We start from the raw sequence: 24,835 nt of genomic DNA, 5'->3' as shown, positions 1-24,835 counted from the left end.
CTAGTGTAAGTGAATCTTATAGCACGCCTAGCAATTTCATCATTACCCCCAAAATATTTAACCTTGTCCTTAAGGTTGAAAGCTGGAAATTGTGCTTTTTGTGATGTTGACTGGGCATCTGAAGCAGATGAAAGGAAATCAACATCTGGTTATGCAATCTTTTTTGGCTCAAATTTGATTGCTTGGAAAAGAAAAAGCAACAAATTGTCTCTCGGTCGAGTACAGAGGCAGAATATCGAAGTGTAGCCAATGTGACTGCTGCACTTACATGGCTTCACTACCTGTTTTCTAAACTACATATCAGATTATCTCAGCCACCAGCAATTTGATGCGACAACCTCTAAACAATAATGCTCAAACAAAATCCAATTCTTCATGCTAGAACAAAACATATTGAACTGGATTTGTATTTTGTCAAGGAGAAGGTTATACAAAAGCTGATTCAAATCAAGCATGTTGCAGCGTTTGATCAAATTGCAGATGGCTTCACCAAAGCAATTTCGAGTCAAAGGTTCTCTGGTTTCGGGGACAAACTAAAAATTGGTGATCATCCAATTCTGAGTTTGAGGGGAGGTGTTAAGGACTCTAATGACAGTTAGCCTACCAGCTCATGACAGTTACAACAGTTAGTTTTAGTTTATTAAATTTGTTATCTCTTTCTGTTGTGTCCTGTTATTTTGCTTAGCTGTCTTTGTAATTTTTTTTTCATTTTCGTTTGTAATCAGCTTGTATATATTGCTGTATTGGAATACAGTTCAATGAGATTGTTCTTTCTTCTCCACTCTTTCTCTGTTCTTTCTCTCTTTCCTCACCTTTGTTCATCTTTGTTCTTCAATCTTCAAACCTTGTTTTTTGGTTCAACGGTGCAATGGCTCGGAGGTTTAACAGTGCGCAAAAGCAATAAATAGCAATATATGAGGATATATCATAGCGGTAAATAAAAAACACACAGACTTACATGATTTAGCAATTTTTTTACTCTACGAGGGCAACTGCTATTATTAAAATAAAGTGTATATACAAAATACAAATACAGATTTACTTACCAGTAGCAAAGAAAAAGTTATCTCTCTCCCATATGCAATTAATGATAGCCACAAAAATCTATATTTTCAGCGATTATTGACTCGGACAAGAACCTTAGATCTCGGGCCTCGGGACCCGGACTAGGACACACTCCAGGTTAGGGTCAGGATTTGTGTTCAGGATGCAGGTCCAAGTTTGAGTTTGTGTTCGGGTTTGAGTCGGGGTTCGGGGTCCAGGGTCCAAGTCCAAGTCTAAGTATGTGAACAAAAATGTAAAAAAGAATATATTAGACAAAAAAAATAAAAATTATTATTGAAAATAGAAAACAATATTTTGAAGTTTTCTATTTTTTAATTTTTTATAACTCAATTTTCATAAAATTGTTTTTAAAAATTTGATAAAACACCCCCTATCAACTTTTAAAAGTTGAAAACAATTTTTAAGTAGCCAAACAAAACAATTCCATAGTTTTTATGAGTTTTGATATGTTAATAATATTGATTTGGGTTAAACTTTTCTTTTCGTGAAGGAATCATTAGAGAATACAATGGTTAGTTTACACGTTGAAATAGTCTTATATATAATTTTAAGAGTAATTTGCGGCATAAATATTTAGGTTTAATTTTTGGCGGTAATAATACTTAAGTTATAATTTTAGAACTTCTGTAGGTACCTAATTTTTGATTGTTAAGTGAATTGTCACGTGACAATCCCTAATTGATTCACGTCATTAAATTTTTATTTTTTTTTTTTAAAAATAAGTTTAAATATACCAATAAAAAATGACACGTAGATAAGGACTTGACATTTAACAATCAGGTACTTACAGAGTTGCAAAAATATAACTTATATATTATTATTGCTAAAAATTAAACATAGACCATCTCCAATAGATGGTGTATATTTTGGGTTAAATTTGGTCCAAAATATACGATGAAGCTATATTTAACCCAATTTTTGTATTTGTGTTTTAATACACAAGATGCAAATTAACTATAAAAGTCAATAATATCATTAATATTAATGAAAATACACAAAATAATTAACTTTATTTATATTTATCTAATATCTTATAAATATAATTTTTTTTTTCATCAATGAATGACAAAGAAGTAATTAAAAAATATAGTATTTATTGTGGGCTAAAATTTAGCTCATCTTATTTTTGTGTTAAATTTGACATAATTTTTAGCTTGGGTCAAATTCGACACACATTTTACATAACTATTGGAGTTAAATTTTAGCAAAATATTTTAAAAAATAGCAATACACTATATTTATAACTCTATATTAGAAATACTCTTAGTTATTTATTTATAAAAAAAATTAAACTTACGTATTTATGCGCAATTTACTCTAATCTTAATTACAAATGAATTAATTGTAAAATTATTGAAAATGAAATCATATAATGACTACATTCTACCAATTCAATTGAACAATTGGAATCTAAAATTAATTCAAGTTGCATACTAAACTCTATAACATATTTGACAGTTCAATAATTCAATTATTAACACATATTTATTTATTTTTCAAAAATAGACAAAATTGCATGTAATGTAACACCACAAAATGATAGCAAAGAAGAACAAGCAATACAAACAAGTAATCAAAGCACAAAAATGTAAAAACACACCAAGATATAATAGAAATTAAATTTATTAATAGTTTGATCATTAGAATATTACTAAACAATAAATTTCCACTTTTAATAGCATATATATATATATATATATATATAAGATTAAAGCCACAAATTTTGAGTTGTAAGCTATATACAATCAAATTAATTAATTACTACTTCAATTATTGGACAAAGTAAAAAGGAAGGAAGGAAGACAACCTCATTTTTTATCGATGTGGTACTGGTAGAGTTATTTACGTTTGTAGTATCTATTCTATTGTGTGGAATTTTAGGCTCCATTTTGAAATACAGTAGAATCTTTATTCAAGAATACACTTGGGACCAAGAAAATAATATTTAAATTAAGAGGTTATAACTAAATAAAGTTACACTTGAAAAAAAAAAATTAAAATATCAAAAAATATCAATGCAACAAAATTACCAATAAATAATTCTTAATACTATATTATATTAGAATTATTTTCGAGTACATATAATATTTATACATGTACTATAATTTAAAATAAAATTATTAATTCTACATAAATAAATTTATAAAATACATGTATATATTTTTTTTAAGATGTAACTATTCTTATATAGAGGTATATTTTATTAATACGGAACTTAAAAAATGTATAACTAATTACAATATAGAGGTTATTCTTATTTATAATTGGCCCAAATTGAGACTTCATTTTTTTTATATAACAAATTAGAAGTTATTCTTGAATAGAGTATTCTTAAATAAAGGTTCTACTGTAATATGGATCGAGGATTGAAGAAAATTGTGAGTTGATCTTTAATGTACCATCAAACTTGGCTTGGATTGAAGAAAAGTTCCATTAATAGGAGAATCTTCTACTGCAGAAATTTATTTAATAAATTATGGTACAACAAAAATTGTGGATACCTTTTGCCACTAGTTCAAATTTTTTAACATATAAAAGTGACAATCATTAACAATAAGAAAGTGATTAATGATTCTATGTACTAGACTTTCTTCTGCACATTCATCTTTCACTTTTTTACATTAATGCTTGTGCAGCTTATTAAGACAATAGTAATAAGAAGAACTAAAGATACTACTCACAACTATATTCAGTCCACCCAATGACTTGGTTCTCAAGATCATATAAAACCAACTTAATTGAGAGCACCATATGTGCAATTGTAAAAAAAAATCAGTAACTTAAACTGATTGAACTATCTTGACATGCACATACAATACTCAACACCAACCAACCAGTCTATGCACAGGTTGAGCTCAAGAAATCATAAAAAATCAAAGTAAGAGACCTGTTGAAGTTGAAGGTTACAGGTGAATCAACTCACCCTCAATTCTTTCTGTTATCCAGCTAACAGTGGCAAGATCCATCTCAACACAAAACCAGCAAATGCAATAAACAATAAACCAGAAAATTGAGGATGAACAATAAGTAGAACTTGAATTAAATGAACAAACTAAATTAAAGATAGCAAAAACTCACAGCCACTTTATTCATTCATGATCATCACATTACATGGAGGATAGCTTGATCCAAAATGTACATTGTGTAAGAGAAAATTAGAGCAAGAACAGTTACAATCAATCCTCACTTGAGTCCCCTCCAACTCTCTCTAAGACCCTAAAATTTCTCTATGCTTATTGTCCTAAAACAGAGTACATAAATTGAACCAAAAAACTTTGCTTCATTGGATGCTGAAGCTTGTCTTGACTGGTTTCAGCTCCAACCAATTTTAACTAACTTTTGCCAACTAGGATAGGTAGGTAGCTGATGTGGCAGAGAGAGAGTGAGTCAAATCCACCACATGGTGGTTTCTATAAGCCTAAAATAATATATATCACATTGCAGCATTGATAAAACCAAGCCTTTAACTTCATAATTGGCACCAAGGATGAATAAAAAAATCTATGGAGATGATGCTGAAGCAAATGCTGAAGCCTAAAATAATATCAAAGAACATAAACAAGATTGAATAAACTAAACAAAGATCATTGGGATTTTCCAAAATTGATTTTTTTTTTCTGTAACTTTCCAAAGATGATTCTTTTTCTGGAATTCTGCAAAGATGATTCTTTTTGAAACGTTATGAAATTTAACATAAAGTTCCACAATACAATACTAGCATTTGTTATTGTGAATTGATCGAAATTGAAAATAGAATAGGATAATGTGCACCTTTATTTATATATCAGTAAAAATCTATACAAATGAAAAAATTGAAGAAAAAGAAAATATATTTACTCAGTGTTTCAGCTTCTTTTCTTGCGCATGGCATTTCCCCATTGAGAGCAAGATTTTGCTTCTTGCTCAGAATGTATGATCAAAGACACTACGTCTCTAAATCTCTTGAAACACCTATTACACTCGTAATAGGTGCCTTTATGAGAGTATCTCTCATGATCAACAAAATTATATTATAAATTTTTTGCTTCAATTTTTTTAGTATTAATTTTTTGAATGGAGCTTGATTGTTTTTATAAGAAAGTATAAGTAAAAGGATTTAGTTTGTCCTCAATGTGGGACACAATTATTTAAAACTCATTTTTTAATTTTTTTTTATGTTTATGTACATAAAAAAAAAAAGTAGCATCAGGTGATCATCGGACTACTATTGGACCACCATCGGACCATATTTATATTTATAGATGTTTATCTCCATTCATTAAGCTCGTTAGGAAGGCATTGGACCACCACCAGACCACCATCGGGCACCATCGGACCATATCATCGGGCTACCATAAGACCTTCATCTTCAACTTTTACTCATTTTAACAAAAAAAGGCATCAGACCACTATTGGACCACCATGGGGCCTAACAAAAAAACCAATTTTTTGCCCAAAACTCAAATCTGGCCATTTTCGATCCTAAATCTAATATCTACCCATAGATTACAAACATTAATCATACACTTTATTCTTTTGACAACATTGTCGATGGTGAAGGCGTAGTTGATAGAGAAGTCGTTGGGTCCGCGATGGTCATTGGGTCTGTGGTCATGGTGGTCGTGGAGAGAAGGGACCAAGGTGATGGGTTGTGGGTCGATTGTGTGTTCCTCCGTGTGCGTGTTTACAGAGAGCGAAAGAGAGAAGGGGGAAAGAGAGAGGGAGAGGGCTGCTCAAATGAGAGGGGCAGAATGAGATTTTAGGAAAAAATGACACATTCTACCAATATTGAATAGTTTAGGTTTAGAAAAAAAATTGGTCCAATAAATACATAATTAGTCAATTTTTCCTATATATATGACTCTTTGGATTATCATCTTTCAACTAATGTTTACTCAATTTTACTCTCTTAACCATCATACTCGAGCAAGAAAGCAAAAAAAGATCAGTAGTATACATGAGAAGACATGGATTGGATAAATGGTGGCCACATAATAAAAGAGATAAGAATTCTACTATTTATTATCACTGTGAATGATATGAATTAACTATTTATTATTACAATATTTTATGGTGAATCTATCATTACATAAAAACAGGACAATATAAATGAAGTCAACAAAGTTTGAGTTGCTTGCTTCTACTGTACAAATACAATTGCTAATGTCTATCATTTTTTTATATAAGTTAAACCGTTGGATCAAAATTTGGATACAATCTAAGAAACCTACGTCACATGACCATTGCCACCTGGTATTTACAGACCACAAAGAAGATTAAAGGAATAAACAAATATTACAATGCCCATATCCACATGGCTTTTTTTTTTCTTCCCTCCAAGAATTCCCCATTTTGAAAAGGAACTCTTGTAGCTGACTTTTGAAATATGAAAGAGTAACGACTATGTGAGGGAAAACACTAACCAACTTTTGAATTTGAACCTATCTAAGCTAAGCTAAAGATTCTACTAATTGCATATACTTCGTCCATGACAAAGATTCTACTAATTTCAGTATTGGTCCTTTAGATTGTGAAATGTTAGTGAAAAACAAGATTAAAGATCTGTTATTAGTTATTTGTTATATAACAGAATTTTGTTATATCTGTTATTTTGTTTTTCATCTGTAATTCGAGTACTCTGTACTCTATAAATACTTTGTATTGTGTTCTGTTGTTTAATGAAGAATTACTCTTTTCTGCTGCCTTTCTTTTGTCTCTTTTACTCTCTCTCTCTCTCTCTCTCTCTCTCTCTCTCTCTCTCTCTCTCTCTCTCTCTCTCTCTCTCTCTCTCTCTCTCTCTCTCTCTCTCTCTCTCTCTCTCTCTCTCTCTCTCTCTCTCTCTCTCTCTCTCTCTCTCTCTCTCTGAGTTTTACATGGTATCAGATTGCCATTGATCCTCTCCTTCAATGGCATCCACTACTGCTGATCCTGCTACTCAAGCTTCTACTGGTCAAACTCTAACCAATGATCCTCTCGTCCAGACGAAATCAACTGGAATCCCTTCTCTCACTCTCTGCAATAAACTTTGACAATTAAACTTGATCGAACTAATTTTCTTTCTTGGAAATCGTAGGTTATTCCTACTGTAATTGATCATGAACTAGATGATATTCTCTTCAATGGTACTCCCCCTCCTGCAAATTTGGTTACTGGTGCACCAAATCTTGTCTTTTCTCAATGGAAATGAAAAGATCAATTACTCCTCTCATGGCTTCGTTCGTCCATGACCGAAGGAATTCTTGCCTCTGTTGCTAACTTCCAAACCTCTGTCACGGTTTGGAAAGATCTTGAACACAAGTTTTCCAGCCAATCCAAGGCACGACTTCTCTAGCTGAAGAGTCAATTCTCCACCATTCGAAAAGGCGGCTTGTCGATCTCTGACTTCGTCGACAAAGTTCAATCCATTGCGGATTCTCTTGCAATAGCTGGTTCTCCGATTCTTGAACAAGATGTCATTCTTTAACTTCTGAATGGTCTTGGCCAGAAATTTGATTCGGTGGTGTCAGGAATTACTGCACGAAGTGATCTATTGAGTCTTGAGGAGGTTCAAGCTCTCTTTCTCTCCCATGAAAGCCGTCTTGAACATCATAGTGCCTTGAACGATCTGACTATACAGATGCAAGCTAATATGGCCATTGGCAACTCAAGAAGTGGCATTTACAGACCACCTCAAGGTTTCAAGAATGGTGGCCGTGGGTTCTTTCGAGGTCCTAACACCAACAACATGCCACAATGTCATCTCTGTCTTCGCTTTGGATACACTGCACCAGTCTATCACTATCGGTTTGATAAGAACTGGGTACCCCCGAAACCTTCCTCCAACACAAATGGCCAAAATCCCTCCCCAAAGGCTTATATTACTGAACAAGAATTTGAGTATGATCCACATGCATTTTCTACATCCTTCCTACCTGACTTTGGTGATGATTCGGGGTGGTTTGCTGACACAGGAGCAACCAAACATGTGTCCCAAGGCACGAATAATCTTGACTTCTCAACCACCTACACATGTGCTGAAGGCCTGGTTGTAGGCAGTGGTAAGAAATTACGAATTTCAAATATTGGTTCAGCCACTCTACCCTCTACTAATTCTTATCCCATTAAGTTGAATTCCATCTTACATGTCTCCTCTATTACTAAAAATCTTGTTAGCATTTCTCAGATAACTAATGACAATCCTGTCTATCTTGAATTTCACAAAACCTGCTGTTTTATAAAGGACAAGGCAACAAGGAGTGTGCTGCTCAAGGAAACCCTTAAAGATGGCCTTTACTTGCTAGGACAGTCCTCCAATGCCTCAAGATCAAGAGTCCCACCTCGGTCCAAGTCTCAATTTTCTTTTCCTGCTGCTATGATATGTAATAAACACAATTTCCCAAATGTAATTCTCAAATCTGATTGTAATATTGTTGACAGCAATAAAATAGAGAATTCTCAGCAGCAAAATAAACTTTGATATTTGGCATCAAAAAATTGGTAACTGTTCGTTACCTATTTTACAAAAAGTTTTGTCTACCATAAGTAATTCTACGACTCCAAATCAATTGTCTTTTTGTCATGCATGTTAATTAGGTAAAAGTCACAAACTACCATTTCCTATATCTAATTCTAGAGCCTCTCAACCCTTAGAATTAATACATACCAATCTTTGGGGGCCATCACATGTAGATTCCAAAGATGGATATAGGTATTACATCCATTTCTTGGATGACTTTAGTCGTTATACATGGATATACCCTCTTGTTCAAAAGTCTCAAGCATTTGATATGTTTATAAAGTTTAAAAGCATGGCTGAAAAGCAATTCAACTTGCCTATAAAACAAGTTCAAGCAGATGGAAGGGGGGATATCGACCATTTATTAAGTTTCTTTCAGATCAAGGAATTGTATTCAAGCACCCGTGTCCCAAGACAAATGAACAAAACGGGAGAGCAGAACGCAAGCACAGGCACATCACAGAAATGGGACTCACAATGCTTGCTCAATCTGGTTTGCCATTCAAATACTGGTGGAATGCCTTTCACAGTGCTGCATTTACTATAAACGGGTTACCTACCCCTATTCTACATCAACAATCACCACTTGAATGTCTTTTTGGCAATATACCTGATTATAACATACTAAAGCCTTTCGGCTATGCTTGCTACCCTCATTTGAGACCATATAACAGACACAAAATGGAGTTTAGATCACAAAAGTGTCTTTTCTTGGGGTATTCTTCATCTCACAAAGGATACCTCTGTGAAAACTAAGATGGTAGACTTTATATAGCAAGAAATGTTGTCTTTGAGGAACAATCATTTCCAACAAAGGATATATCGACTCCTTGTCAAGTACAATCTTCCTTCACTATGCCTACTGTTGTTTTCTCTACTAATTCTCCCAATGTTATGCCTGAATCTAATCATATGAACTTTGAAAATGATGTCTCTGAGTGCTCTATACCATATTTCAACCCTACACCAGATCCCTCTCCCACTACTCAATCACCTAATCACTCAAACACAACTCCTCCACCAAGCTCAAACCCCAACGTCCTACCTGTTGCATCCTCACCACCAGAACCCACTTTCCCTAACATACACCCCCGTCGCTACAGCATCTCACCATGAGCCCCCAGCCTCAATACCATCAAATATTCCTGCAGCATCCCAACCCACTCTACATAATCCCATTCCCACTCAAGAGACATCATTACCTACAGGTAGAAGAGTTCACAAAAAGATCACTAGATCCCAGAATGGAATCTATAAACCCAAGTCGTATCTTGCAACAAAACATCCTCTATATGAGTCCACATTGCCCATTGAATTGAAGACACTCAAAGCAGCCTTAAATAATCCAAAATTGAATGCTGCTATGAATCAGGAAGGAAGAGCTCTTGTCAAGAATAACACTTGGGTGTTGGTTCCCTACGATCCCGCTATGAATGTTATAGGCTGCAAATGGGTCCATAGAGTTAAACTTAACTCGGATGGCTCTCTTAACAGACATAAATCACAGTTTGTTTAGATAGTTTGAGTCTTTTAAGCCTACCATAAAATGAATATCCTTAGTGAACCCTTTTGAACCTAAACCTATTTCGTTTCTTCACCCATTGAACTAAAAGATGTATCCACACTGTTGTTTTTGTCCTCATTACATTTTGAATGGTATCATAAGCCTTACAATAAGTTTGGGGGAGTGAAATATATAGTGTGTGGAAGTATTGAAGAAAAGAAAAAAAAATCTTGCATGATTGAGAAACATGTGAAAAAAAAAAAGGAAAGAATTGTAACTCGACATCACTTGAAAAAAAAAAAAGAATGAAAAAAATCAGAAATAAAGAAAAATTTCAGTGATGTCCGGTCATTGAAAAAAATACAGAAAAATCTCAATCATTGTTAGTTGTGGGAATACTTCGGGAAATTTTAAATTATGAGAAGTTTGTGGGTTCTATTGTGCTTATGATATCTTTAGCCAAAAATATCTTGTATTTTCCGAATATCTAAGCCATAAATTCTAACCTTAAAAAGTCATTTTGATTTCGAAAAGAATGTTGTCAACATTAGTGGAGAGAGGTAAGCATGCAAGCATATTGGCCATTAGTTTGTGGACTGATTTGATGGAGTGAAACAATTATGACAGTATTTCAATATTGAAGTTAGTTTGTATCTGTACATTGTGTGATAAGATAAGCATCCTAATTAATTGTTAGAGTTTTTAGAATTGAAAATCTAGTTTAGTTAATGGAAGGAAATTTCACATGAGCCAGCAATAATATAATTATCTGATAGCTTAGTTAATCGAGTTTTAGTGTAAGTCTTAGTCTTACTCGAGGGCGAGTAAGAATCTAGTTTGGGGGAATTTGTTAGGCTATTTTTAGCCTACGTTTTGAGTTACTTTTTATAGTTGTTTTCCTTTTTTGTTATTCTTTTTGGAATAGAATTATGTTGTTTTCTTTGGTTTCAGGTTTCACACTTGGAATGTATAAATTGATCAAATTTCAGAAAATAACAATCTATAGAATAGAGAAAATTCTGCAACAAAATAAAGCTGAAACTTCAAGCTTAAATTTGACTATGTTCTGATCAGATTTTGGAAAAATTCAAAACATAGAAGTTTTAGATTTTTTTTTCTTCTTTCCAACGCATCTTGAATCAACTCATTTGGAGTTCGTATGTGAAAGTTATGCACATTTTATTGAAAGATGCTGAAGCTGTCAAATTTGCTTCAGTATCGCGACCCTTTTTCATGGTCGCGACCATGGTCGCGACTAGGAGGCCAGACAGCAAGTTTATTTTCGTATTTTGCCTATGGTCGCGACTAGGCTTTATGTAGTCGCGACCAGGGGCGAAACACGGGATTTTTGGCCAGTTTTTGACTTTTTCAGAGGTAGCAACCCTAATTTCTATTTAAGGGGCTTGTATTTTAGATGGAAAGGAGGAGAAATTGGACCCAAAAGTGAAAGAAGGAGGCAGAGGAAGCAATGGTGGTGATCCGGAATGCAATCACCAACTAGTTCTTTCTTAAACTCTTAATTTCTATGTTAATTTCTGTTTTAGTTTTGATTATGGATGTTATTATGGATTTTATGAACTAAACTCCTATTTGGGGAGATGATGAATGTTGATTGAAATTACTTTTGGTTAATGATAATTGTTATTTCTCCTTTCTTGATTGTGAATTTATCCATATTTGTGTTTAATTACATGTTTAAGATTGATCACCTTCTACATGTTCTATGATCCCAATTCAAAATCTGAAAAGTGAGAATTGGGAATGCTAAAATTGGATAAACTAGGTTTTGATGTGAAACGAAAGTATTTGCATAGCCTTTGTGACATTTAGATTATTGCTTAATGCTGATTATATGTTAATCTATCTTAGAGATGATTAGATAACATGTGATTTAGGACCTAAAAGATCTGAAAAGAGTTAGCTTAATTTTATAATCTGTCATTCACATAAAGAAAGATGAATAGTAATTTGCATTAACAATTGGGTAATTAAATCAACAGGATTCTTTTCCCTAATTTCTCATCCTTGATTAAACACCTTTATTGCTTTCTTTAATTTTCTAGTTTCTTTTCTTTATTTAAAATCTATCAAAATTATTTATCTACCAAATAGAATCATAAGTCTAATTTAGTGGTATTTAGTTCAATTCACTGTGGTTCGACCTCACCTGCGTGAGTTTACTACTTGATTACGTGAACTTACGTATTGTTCATAATTTTCGTAACATGCTTGCACCGCTGTCCACGAACTAAGCTTCACTATCAACTATCTCAGGAGAAGCCGTATATGCTGCTGCTTGCTGATTGTTTTTCTGATTTGTTGAGCCACCAACCTTGGGGTCAGATCTCATGTACGCCTCATCGTATCTGTTGTAACAGATAGATGCGGAGTGACCATAGCGCCCACATACCTGGCAAGTGGGTTTGGGTCCATTTGAACGACCACCACGACCTCTTCCACTTTGATTTCCACCACCACGAGAGTAATTTTCTCGACCGCCTCCTGCTTGGTTCTGATTAGAGTGATAGTGATTCTGATTTGGATGATAGTTGCCTCGACCACGATTACCAGTGTTGGAGCGATTAGCTAGATTATCATTGGGAGTGACTGAAGAGTTAGCAGATTTGTTGTTGGTGTTGAGGCTCAAGTTCTGAAGCCGCTCCATCTTGCTGTCAAAGGCGAGTAAGATCCCCTGTAGTTCTTGCCAAGTAGTGGAGGATCGAGCTTCAATCTGCAAGACTATAGGTAGATATTCAATGTCAAGACCAAAAGTCACATTAGATATGAGTTGGTTCTTTGGGTAAGGGTCCCCTGCCAAGGCAAGTGAATCAGACCAGGCCTTCTTCTGCTTCAAGTATTCTTCCATGGACATAGAGCCTTTGCGTGTTGTCTGAATTAGAGTTCGAGTATTATCCATCTTTGATTTTAAGTGTGCACCGTACAAGTTTTCCAAAGCTTTCCATAGTGCAGCTGATGAATCACAACCCATCACCTCTGTTGCGATTCCTTTTGTCATGGAACTATACAACCAACCCATTAAGAGTTGGTCACTAACAATCCAATATTCATACTCTGGATTGATAGTAACTCCAAAGCCTGGCTCTCCTTCTGCTGTTGTTGGAGTAGGGATGAACTCTGCTGGACAGGGTCTTGTACCATTAACAAACCCCTCGAGGCGATGGCCTCGTATGACAGTGGAAACCATAGTTTTCCACAGTACATAGTTCTTTCTATCGAGCTTGAGGGGGAAGGGTTGATTCAAAATACTGAAAGGTTGAGTGTAATTGGGTTGAACAACAAGAATGGTTGGGGTTGCAGCACCTGCTGCACCAGTATTCGTAACTTGTGGAGCCTGAGAATGGGAGGACATTGATGCAGGCTTTTTTGGCTCTGATACCAAGTAAAGGTTTACACAAAAAATGGAAAAGTAATTCTCAACGCAAAGGAGGCTGAGTAAATCATGTTGTATTTATACTCTGTAGAGAGATTACAATGAAAAATGAGAGTATAACAGGTGGCCCTAATGTTGGCACCAAGGGAACAATGAATAACAGAAAATAAAGGTTGACTACACCTTAATACAAAGCACTGAAAACAGAACAATTAACAACTAATGACAATTCACTAATTCTTAACAAAAGCACGAACCAGTACAAATTTCAAACGAAACCCCAACCTGAAATAGATCGATGAAGACACCAGTCGAGATTTTCTTAATCCCTTTCTATAAAACCCTAAGATTTTTTTAAAATTTTTTAATTGGAAAAATAAAAATTAGATTAATTTTTTTTTCTTTCTCACTCTCTTATCCTAAACTTTAATTTATACTAAAATATTATATATATATATATATATATATAAATATATCTATAAAAATTAATACTACATATAATTTTACATAAAAATATGATATATAATCCAATTCAATATAATACAATACAATACAATACGACTTGATCCAGAATTACAATCCCAAAAACTTAAGAAATGACCCAGACAAAGTATTTACTTGTGGTTACTGTTGCGATTGTTGAATGGAAATTCGTGTGGATCTTTTTGAGCTCAAGGTGTTTCTTTGTATTTTATATATTCTCCTCCTATTACATTGCTACTGATATCTCTACTTGAGCTCAAGGTTTTTGCTTGCTAAAGCTTTTATGTGTTGCTTTCAGGGTCTACCAAGCCATCTTTACTTTGACTTGGAGTTCAGTACGAGAGAGATTGCAGAAAAAGATGGAGATGAAATGGTTGATCTTCTGATATCGGTTATTTTGGAAGCCTTGGGTGATAAATTCTCAATTGAAGGAAGTAGAGAATGGATAGTAGAGCTTTATTCTTCTACTCATGGTATGATTAGCTAGGAGATGTATAATGTACAGTCCTTGTTCATTTTGGAAATCTTTGTATGTGTGTATTTTTAATTATGCAACAAACAAACTTTATGTTTGTGCTTATGACTTTATTGTGTTATTTATATGATTTCTAAACATGGTTATCTTTAAAGGATTAATTATAAATTACATTTTGAATTGATTGCTGCTATATATCCATTTGCAGGGAAGTTCTCTCAGTATTTAATCATTTGCATACCAAAAATTGTTTTTAAAGACAACTCAGATGTGGGTACATTTGTCAATGAGGTATGTATTGATAAAGGAATAAACACTAACTGTTTATTACATCAACATTATGGAATTATCTATTAGATCTCCCATAAATATGACTTATTTTAGGTGGAACAAAAGGCATAGTCTTAGTTAATGACTGTTATTTCTATTATGTTTAATTATTGTTGTGAAAAGGATTAAGCTGATGTCTCAAAAGCGTACGTTCTAAATGGTCTTTAGAGAACACGTTTGTTGAGACATCTTGCTGGTCTATCTGTGTTCTAATATTTGTAACGAATGCACACTTAAGTGAATTAATTTAGGGTCTCAGTTCTCTCTAGGATTGGAAGGAATTATATCATCCAAGCAATGCTTGTTTGATGAACAAGTTACAATAAAAGAAATTACTCATTTCATTCATAATATCTTAATTATATATAAAATCAATAAATTATGGTATCTTTTCTGTAGGTATGGCTCTTGAGGTCATGGAGGAGATGCATGTTTATGACTTCAAGTAAGTCTATTTCATTTTAACCGTATATGTTTAGTTGACCACTTTGGTGCAGAGTTGATATCTGGTCTTTTGGTATAATTACTGCAATAGAGCTTGCTCATGGTCATGCTCCTTTCTCAAGATACTCTCCAATAAAGGTGCATAGCTTGCTCAATTAACTGGACTCTAATCACTTTAATTATGAATAGAGTTTAATCTGAACCAATTTTTAAATTGTGAGTAGGTACTACTACTGACACTGCAAAGTGGACCTCCTTGCGTTACTAATCCTTGAGATGATATGTTTTTAATGTATGATCTTTACCTCTTAATATCTTATTTATACTTTTCATTCATTATAATTATACATGTGAATGAGCTTCTTTCTCTTTGGTGTTTTTCTTTAGAGCTTTAGGCAAATGGTTGCTTCTTGCTTGATAAAAGACCATTCAAGGCCCCCTTCTGCAAAAATATTGCTAAAGCATTCATTCTTTAAGCAAGCTCGGTCGAAGGACTATATCCAAAAGAAGTTTTTAGATGGGCTATTTCAATAGTGTTTTCAATGAGAAAATTACACTCTATACCTTTTTTATATTGTCCTCTTTTATTTTTACCCTTTTTTTTAAAGTCTATCATTTTTACCTCTTTTTTTTTAAATATTATACCAACTTTGCCCCTGTCACTTTAAGATACTCTCTATGTAACTCTCTTATGTTAGGGTATTTTAGGTACAATACATATAAAAAGAGGTATGTTTCAAATAAATATAAAATTAGAGGTAAATTTGATTGATTAATTAATAAAATGGGTATTTTTCAACTTACCCCATTTTCAATTGTAATTGTATGTTTCTTTTTTATTTTGAAAATCTTCATATTTATTGTCTTTAACAATATGACATAGATTTGTTTCTTTTACAAAAATATCAACAATTTACATATTAGTTAGCTTTTAATTTCATAGATTTAATATTATTGCTTTTGTTATATTTTACTAACATTTTGAGGTTAATTTTTATTTCTTAAAATTTTACACAATATATTTTTTTTATCAAATTACTATTATGCTTTTTACCATCATCATTCTAAAATTATTTATTTTAAAATTACATTTAACATTGTTTTTTTAAAAAAACTTAAATATAACTAACCATACGTGTTGGCACGTAACATTCATCTAGATAATTTACTTGTGACTAAATGTGACTTTTAGTCACAACAAAATGTCACTTGTGACTAAAACGTAGTATTTAGTTACAAATTGTCACTAATTTAATTTTAGTCGCATCAAGTATTGTGACTAAAACTACATTTAGTCACAACAAATTGTGATTTTTGTAACTAATACTTTTAGCCACGAACCTTTTATAAACAACATATGAATCATGATTTATAATTAGTCACAATTTCTTACTTTTAATCACAGATTTTATTGTGATTAAAAGTAAGATTTTTTTTAGTGAATTTTTTTTTTAAAAAAAAAACTAATTAATTAAATTTATTTTTATATTTAATCAATACATTAAAATTATAAATTATTTTAATTTTTTTTTTAAATAATAATAATCTGATTCTGAACTTCTTTTGAAAAGTTTTAATGGTACATATATATAAATTAAAAAGATATATTTTATTACGTTAATATATATATATATTAAATTCAAAAAAGTTAATATTTTGATATTTTGATATATATATATATATATATATATTTTTGAGAGATATATTTTGATATTTAATGAAACGTAAAATGATATTTATTTCTATTCTATATAAAGTGTTCTTATATAACTGAAATTCTTAATTTATGAGAAATTCATATGTGACTTTTTATTTTTATTTAATAAAATAATAATATATTATTTATATATAATAAAATAATAATAAAATAAATTCCATTAATATTTGAATTGATATTAAATATTCGAGAATCACAACCCATTTAAAAAGAAAACAACCGGAGATTTAATACGGAGAGAAGATTTGAGCAAACAATCTTGTGTGTGCTCATGACGTTGGCAGTGTACTCAAGTTAATGAATGATACAATGTTGCTCTTTATTTCGTTGGCTTCTTCCAAAGAAGTTCGCCCGACCCATTACTCTTCAGTGAATTTTATTAAGAAACTGAAACTTTCGTGGCGGGTTCGTTGGGACTGAGGTGTCTTAGTTTAAGATTTGGTTAAAAATGAGATCTTTTAGTAGATAGGCCTTTTCTCTACATCCAACGGTTGAAAAGAAGCCACCTCTTATATATAAATTGATAATTAATTACTTATTTGTGACCTTTTTTCGTTGTTGGTTGGAGAAAATGGGTACCCAATCCCAAATTCAAGTGCTTCAGCTTCTTCAACCATTGCCACTGTCACAGAAAAGAACTCTTATTTTCAATGGAGTTCGACTCAACTCGATTCCTTTCAAGCCAAGTAGCAATCTTTCTCTTCAAAACCCAAAGAAGAGACTTCCAATCGTTCTGGCAAGTGGGGAAGACACAGCTTCGACTTCAACTTCAGTTTCAGTTGAGGAAGCCACTGAAGCTGACCCTGAAGACCTCGTGTAGGATTTTTACCGTTTTAACCCTACACCAACAAAGCCACAATATCAGTTATCAAGGTCAAAAATGACCTTTCCTAGTCTAAGTAAACCCTTAGACTAAACGGCACCGTATTAACCCCACGACATCAATCTTGATGTCGTATGAATCCTTTGATTCAAAGACTCAGTAGAAGAGTCTAGAATCCCAAACACTCAGACACAAATCACTCACACACTCACAAACTCGAAACCCTAGCAGAGCAAGTTCTCTCTGAGAACTTGCTCGATTCCAAACCCTAGAAACCCAGAGAACCCAGAAAAACCCAGATCTAAGCACACACACACATAGCTTTTAGGTTAGATGAAAAGAAAATGAAAGATAAGGAGAGAAAACACCAGAAATTTGTTTCAGAGTTCACCCAAATCTGGGCTACGTCTCTGTCAAGCTCTTCTCAGAGATAGAAGCTTGATATCCACTATCACAAGGTTTGTTTACAAACTTTTGGGAGCTTCCTGTCACAGAAATCGACCAGGTAAGCTCTATTTCTTTCTTTACACTTTGTTTTGTTGTTTTCTTTGTGTTTTGTTCTCGATCTAACTCTCTTCTTTTCTTTCTCTGTGCATGTACTGCTTCTTCGAGCTTCTCACCATGAGATCTGGATTCTCATGGTTGGATCTTGGAGCTGAAGACTCAAAATAGGGTTTTCTCCTTTTCTCTCTCTCTATTTCTGTTTTTCTCTGTATTCAATGTTGTAGATCTAGGTTTTTTCTGCTTTGATCTGTATATTTATATTGTTGTTGTGTCGGTTGATCAAAGTCTTAGGAGTTAGTTACAACATCAGTTGTAACTAACTACTAAGTCTTGATCCACTAGAGGCGAAGCCACCCTAGGATCGAGTCTTACTTGCTTTTAAACTGTTTGTAATTTGCTGATGTGGATATTTGTAAAGAGGACTGGTTATAAGTGGATTTTATTCAACAATTTCCACCTGAAATCCTCTTATAACCAGTTCTGATGTTTGTCTGTTTATCTCTGAGAGTCTTAGCTTGATAGGTCTTACTTTTAGTCTCCTTTGTCGATTCTTAACAAGTTCATACAATGTATGAACTTGTTAAGAGTCACAATCTTAGTTCCCATGTCTGCTGGGTTATCCTCAGTAGGTACCTTTTCTATGTCTATCTCTCCTTGTGTCACTTTGTCCCTGATGAAGTGATACTTGATTTCTATGTGTTTTGTTCTGTCATGGAACATAGGGTTTTTACATAGGAATATACAGCTCTGGCTGTCTGAGTACACAGTAGGTACTCCTTTAAGTAGATTTAGCTCTCTCATTAGTCCTTTTAGCCATATAGCTTCCTTTATAGCTTCAGTTGTGGCCACATACTCAGCTTCTGTAGTTGATAGTGCCACAACAGGTTGAAGCTGAACTTTCCAACTTACACAGTTACCTCCAATTAGAAAGAAATAGGCAGATGTAGATCTCCTATTGTCCCTGTCCCCTGCATAGTCTGAGTCACTATAACCTTCAATTATAGTGTTAGCTTTCTGTCTATTGTAGGTTAATCCAACCTTAGTTGTCCCAAGTAGGTACCTGAACACCCATTTCATGGCTAGCCAGTGAACTTTTCCTGGATTAGCCATGTATTTGCTAAGAACACTCATAGCAAATCCCAAGTCAGGTCTAGTACTTACCATTAAGTACATTACAGACCCTACAGCATTAGAATAGGGTACATCCTTCATAGTTTCAATTTCCTTCTCTGTCTTAGGGCATTGTTCCTTAGAGAGTGTATACTGACTAGTAATAGGTTGCTTAACAACCTTAGCATCCCTCATTGAGAATTTATCTATGATTTTCTCAATGTAGTCTTCCTGTCTAAGCACTAGCTTTCCTTTATCTCTGTCCCTTAGTATAGAAATCCCAAGGATCTTGGTAGCATTTCCAAGATCCTTCATTTCAAATTCTGTCTTAAGTAGAGCTTTAACCGTATCAACCCTAGTCCTTTCTTGACTTATAATAAGCATGTCATCTACATAAAGTAGTAAGTAGATGACATCTTTTATAGAGTCTCCTTTGTAGTACAGACATGTGTCATGGTAGCTTCTGTTGAACCCATGCTTTAACATAAAAGCATCAAACTTTCTGTTCCACTGTCTAGGAGCTTGTTTGAGTCCATACAAGGACTTAACCAACCTGCAGACCATATTTTCCTTCCCTTTAATCTCAAAACCTTTAGGCTGTTCCATATAGATCTCTTCTTCTAAGTCTCCATGTAGAAAAGCTGTAGTGACATCCATTTGATCAATTTCCATGTCAAACTGATTAGCTATAGATAGCATTATCCTTATGGTCTTGTACTTGGCTACTGGTGAGAATATCTCATTGTAGTCAACTCCTTCTTTCTGTGTAAAACCTTTGGCTACTAACCTAGCCTTGAATCTTATAGGTTCACCTTCAAGTATCCCTTCTTTATGCTTGTAAACCCATTTGCAGGCTATTATTCTTTTCCCTTTAGGCCTTAGAACCATTATCCAGGTCTTGTTTTTCTTCAGAGAAACCATTTCTGAATCCATAGCTTTAAACCATTTCTTAGCATTAGGTCCTGTCATAGCTTCTTCATAGGTTTGAGGTTCTGTACTTAGAGATTTCATAGCAGTCATGAAGGCATAGGCTATGTCTTCATTCCAGATATTGAAACTGTACTTAGGATTAGGTTTAGGTGTCCTCTTCTCTCTGTCTCTAGTTAATTGGTAGTCATCCAGAGCTTCAGTGGGCTGAACCACTTCAGTTTCATCTCCCTGTTGCTCTTCTCCTTCAGTTCTTTCTCTGTTGGAGCTTTCTGTTTGTTCCACCTGATCCTGATCAGGTTCACTTCCAGCTGGTTCCACCTGATTTATATCAGGTTCTTCTTGGTCATCTAGCTTCCATAGAGTAGGGTCAAACTGTATTGTACCTGCATGGTTAGTGTCTACTGTACCTGCAGGGTTAGTTTTAAGCAAACAAGGAAATTCATTTTCTTTAAAAATAACATCTCTGCTAATTATAGTTTTGAATCCACCTTTGTCTCTTAGCCAAATTCTGTAACCCTTAACTCCTTCAGGATAGCCTAGAAAAACCCCTTTAATAGCTCTAGGTTCCAGCTTACCAATACTCTGGTGCACAAATGCACTACAACCAAAAACTCTCAGGTTTGAAAGATCTGGTGGTTTACCAGACCACCTTTCCTCAGGTGTTTTGAATTCAATAACACTTGAGGGACATCTGTTTATTAAATAAGCAGATGTCATAACTGCTTCTCCCCAGAAACCATGGGACAAACCAGATTGTATTAACATACATCTGGCTTTGTTCAGAATGGTTCTGTTCATTCTTTCTGCAACACCATTTTGTTGTGGTGTTAGCCTAACTGTTCTGTGTCTTTGAATACCTGTTTCTCTGCAAAACATGTCAAATTCATTGTTGCAAAATTCCAGACCATTGTCTGTCCTTAGGTTTTTAACCTTTCTGTTAGTAAGATTTTCAACAAGTGTTTTCCAATGTTTAAACCTTTGAAAAGCATCATTTTTATTTTTCAGTAAGAAAATCCACACTTTTCTAGAAAAATCATCAACTATAGATAGAAAATAGGTATTACCTCCATGAGTTGGAGTCTTTTCAGGGCCCCATAAATCTGAATGTATATAATCTAATATACCTTTAGATTTATGTGTCCCTGTTTTGAACTTCAGTCTATGATGTTTTCCAAGTATGCAATGCTCACAAAATTCCACTTTGCTGATTTTGTCCTTGCCCAGTAGTTGTTGTTCATTTACAATCTGTAAACCTTTTTCTGCTAAGTGTCCAAGTCTGTTGTGCCATAGTATAGCTTTAGCATCTTCAGGATTTTGTAAAATGTTGTTCTGTCCAACAGTATTGTTGCTTCTAGCTATAGGTTCCCCAATCATGTAGTATAGGCCTTCTTTCTTAACTCCTTTGATGATAGTCATAGATCCTTTGCATATTTTCATTTGTCCATCTTTGATCTTGCTTTCTATTTTTAAATCATCAAGCACACTTAGTGAAATTAGGTTTCTAGATAAATCAGGTACAAATCTTACCCCAGTTAGTGATCTAGTGACCCCATCATGCATCTTAAATGCTACTGTTCCTGCTCCTTTAATTTCACAGCTTTGGTCATTCCCTAGAATCACTTTTCCCTTAGTTGAATCCCTGAAATCAGTCAAAATAGATCTGTTATTAGTCATATGAAATGTACAACCTGAGTCAAGTATCCAATCATCTTTAAAAGATGATCCTGCAACATAAACTTCCCCATTTTCATAACAATCACTGAAATTAGCATTTTGGTGATCTGTTTTGCCCTTAGGATTTCTGGACTCTGAATTGTAATCAGTTCTTTGTCCATTAAATTTGTTCTTTCTGTTTTTATTCAAGAAATAGCAATCTTTCTTGAAATGTCCAGGTTTCCCACAGTTGTAACAACCATCTGTGTCTTGTGGCCCTTTAGAATTAGGTCTACCCTTGTTCTGTCCTCTGTTTGGACCCCTGCTATGGCTTTGACTCCTCCCTTTTCCATGCCAAGGCTTCTTCTGAGTAGATCTGCCTCTACTCAGATTTAGTTCACCATTAGAGCCACCATTCCTTTCTGATTTCATCTCTAAGTCCTTAGATTTTAAGGCAGAGATGACCTCATCAAGAGTGATTGAGGTCCTTCCATACTTAATTGCTGTTTTAACTTCTCTGTAAGTTTCTGGCAATGAATTAAGTATGATGATGGCTTGGTTTTCATCACTAAGAGCCTCATTCTCCCCTGAGTTTGCAAGCTCAATGTGCATCCTCAAGAACTCATCAAGATTTTGATCTAAGGACTTGGATTGGTTCATTTTGAACCCAAAAATCCTTTCCTTGAGATAAATCTTGTTTGTCAAAGATTTCTGTTGAAATTGCTCTTCTAGCTTTTTCCAGATCTTTGATGGAGTCTCTTCTTTATCTACCAATCTTATTATTGCATCTGATAGATTGAAGATTAGAATTCCGATGCTTGATTTCTAGGTATTCTTCTTGTTGTATTTTAGAGGTTCCCTCTGGCCATTCAATAGGTTCATCTAGCACCCTTAGTAATTTTTGTTGAGCTAGTAGAGACCTGATTTTCCTCCTCCAAATTCTGTAATCCCCTGTACCATCAAATTTATCAATGTCAACTTTTATGTTACTCATTTTAATAAAATTGAAAAGAAACAGATAAGAGTTTTAGAATTTTCTCAGTTTGTATTTCTGATATTTGAATTTGAATCTTGATATTCTTGCTGTTTGAGTGTTGTTCTTTTTGTCAATCTTTCTTTCAAGATTTTCTTGCCAATTCCTTCCTGATATTTTTTTTTTTTTTTTTGATTCTTTGTTGATCTTCCTTAGCCAAACCAGGCTCTGATACCACTGTAGGATTTTTACCGTTTTAACCCTACACCAACAAAGCCACAATATCAGTTATCAAGGTCAAAAATGACCTTTCCTAGTCTAAGTAAACCCTTAGACTAAACGGCACCGTATTAACCCCACGACATCAATCTTGATGTCGTATGAATCCTTTGATTCAAAGACTCAGTAGAAGAGTCTAGAATCCCAAACACTCAGACACAAATCACTCACACACTCACAAACTCGAAACCCTAGCAGAGCAAGTTCTCTCTGAGAACTTGCTCGATTCCAAACCCTAGAAACCCAGAGAACCCAGAAAAACCCAGATCTAAGCACACACACACATAGCTTTTAGGTTAGATGAAAAGAAAATGAAAGATAAGGAGAGAAAACACCAGAAATTTGTTTCAGAGTTCACCCAAATCTGGGCTACGTCTCTGTCAAGCTCTTCTCAGAGATAGAAGCTTGATATCCACTATCACAAGGTTTGTTTACAAACTTTTGGGAGCTTCCTGTCACAGAAATCGACCAGGTAAGCTCGATTTCTTTCTTTACACTTTGTTTTGTTGTTTTCTTTGTGTTTTGTTCTCGATCTAACTCTCTTCTTTTCTTTCTCTGTGCATGTACTGCTTCTTCGAGCTTCTCACCATGAGATCTGGATTCTCATGGTTGGATCTTGGAGCTGAAGACTCAAAATAGGGTTTTCTCCTTTTCTCTCTCTCTATTTCTGTTTTTCTCTGTATTCAATGTTGTAGATCTAGGTTTTTTCTGCTTTGATCTGTATATTTATATTGTTGTTGTGTCGGTTGATCAAAGTCTTAGGAGTTAGTTACAACATCAGTTGTAACTAACTACTAAGTCTTGATCCACTAGAGGCGAAGCCACCCTAGGATCGAGTCTTACTTGCTTTTAAACTGTTTGTAATTTGCTGATGTGGATATTTGTAAAGAGGACTGGTTATAAGTGGATTTTATTCAACACCTCGAATACGTTGGCCAAATCAAAAGAGTATGTTTCAGTTTCACTATTGATGATTAGCCTTTACTTCTGTACTTACTCTCTTACTCTCAATTCTCAGGTGTTAGAGCTTCTTCGAAAGAACAGAGATATGCTGTTTAGTGAGGTAATGAAATGATAAAAAAAAAAAGCTTCTTTTTTTGATCTTTTTGAATTAGCCCATTTGGATTTGGTAATTAAATTGTACTCTTTTCATATATTTCGTTCTTATCCTATATTATTATTATTATCAATTTCGTTTTTATTGTTTTTATTAAATTTCAAAAACAGTAATGATATTGATTGATGGTAAATTAAAAGAAAATATAAAAAGAAAATAGTTGTAACAATTCATTGTGAATAATGAATATTGTCCAAATGTTATATTCAAATATAATGGATATTGTCAAAAGTAAAACTCTATACTATATTTAATCATATAAAGTTTTTCTTTTTTGATCTAACCGTTTCATGTAAGTATGGATTTTCTGAATTATTATTATTTAAATTTAATGTATACAATTACTTTATTACACCATCTTTTTTTACTTGTGTAGATTGGATTCTTACAATTGAAACATACATTTTCTGCATTAGCATAATGACACATGGTAAGATGTCATACACAAAATACCTAAAACTTAAAAATGTGTTTTGTTTAAGAGAAACTAATACATATGAAATTAATGTTCATAATTTAATTTTACAAGATCGTGACAGAGAACCATCAAAGCGGATTCCATA

Source organism: Cannabis sativa, chromosome X, assembly GCF_029168945.1.
Source record: "Cannabis sativa cultivar Pink pepper isolate KNU-18-1 chromosome X, ASM2916894v1, whole genome shotgun sequence".
Classification (NCBI taxonomy): Eukaryota; Viridiplantae; Streptophyta; class Magnoliopsida; order Rosales; family Cannabaceae; genus Cannabis; species Cannabis sativa.
This window is presented reverse-complemented; position numbering follows the sequence as displayed.